The sequence below is a fragment of the Nomia melanderi genome, unplaced genomic scaffold (genome assembly GCF_051020985.1).
Source record: "Nomia melanderi isolate GNS246 unplaced genomic scaffold, iyNomMela1 scaffold0014, whole genome shotgun sequence".
Lineage (NCBI taxonomy): Eukaryota > Metazoa > Arthropoda > Insecta > Hymenoptera > Halictidae > Nomia > Nomia melanderi.
This window is the reverse complement of record NW_027475130.1, coordinates 8,890,096-8,891,050: the sequence shown is the minus strand read 5'-3', so window position 1 is coordinate 8,891,050 and position 955 is coordinate 8,890,096.

Genomic DNA, 955 nt, shown 5'->3' with positions numbered 1-955 from the left:
GACCACCAGTGGCCGAGAAAACCACCGTCTCATGGGTCCGGACACTCAGGGTCAGGGGAAAACCCAATATATATCTGGTGATATCTCGGGTTCTATTACAGATAGCGCAATAAACCAAAGTGCATTGTCTGTAGGAGGCCCTGGCGCATGAATCTGGGCAGCGGGAACGACCTCGGACCACCAGGGGCCGAGAAAACCACCGTCTCATGGGTCCGGATACTCTGGGTCAGGGGAAAATCCAATATATATCTGGTGATATCTCGGGTGCTATTACAAATAGCGCAATAAATCAAAGTGCATTGTCTGTAGGAGGCCCAGGCGAATGAATCTGTGCAGCAGGAACGACCTCGGACCACCAGAGGCCGAGAAAACCACCGTCTCATGGGTCCGGACACTCAGGGTCAGGGGAAAATCCAATATATATCTGGTGATATCTCGGGTGCTATTAGAGATAGCGCAATAAACCAAAGTGAATTATCTGCAGGAGGCCCTGGTGCATGCATCTGTGCAGCGGGAACGACCTCGGACCACCAGTGGCCGAGAAAATTACAGATATTCGGAATCCGTCACCCAAGGTCATGTAAAAATACAGCAAATATCTGGTGATATCTTGGGTGCTATTAGAGATAGCGCAAAAAACCAAAGTGCATTGTCTGTAGGAGGCCCTAGCGCATGAATCTGGGCAGCGGGAACGACCTCGGACCACCAGGGGCCGAGAAAATCACCGTCTCATGGAGCCGGACACTCAGGGTCAGGGAGAAATCCAATATATATCTGGTGATATCTCAGGTGCTATTACAGATAGCGCAATAAATCAAAGTGCATTGTCTGTAGGAGGCCCAGGCGAATGAATCTGTGCAGCGGGAACGACCTCGGACCACCAGGGGCCGAGAAAACCACCGTCTCATGGCGCCGGACACTCAGGGTCAGGGAAAAATCCAATATATATCTGGTT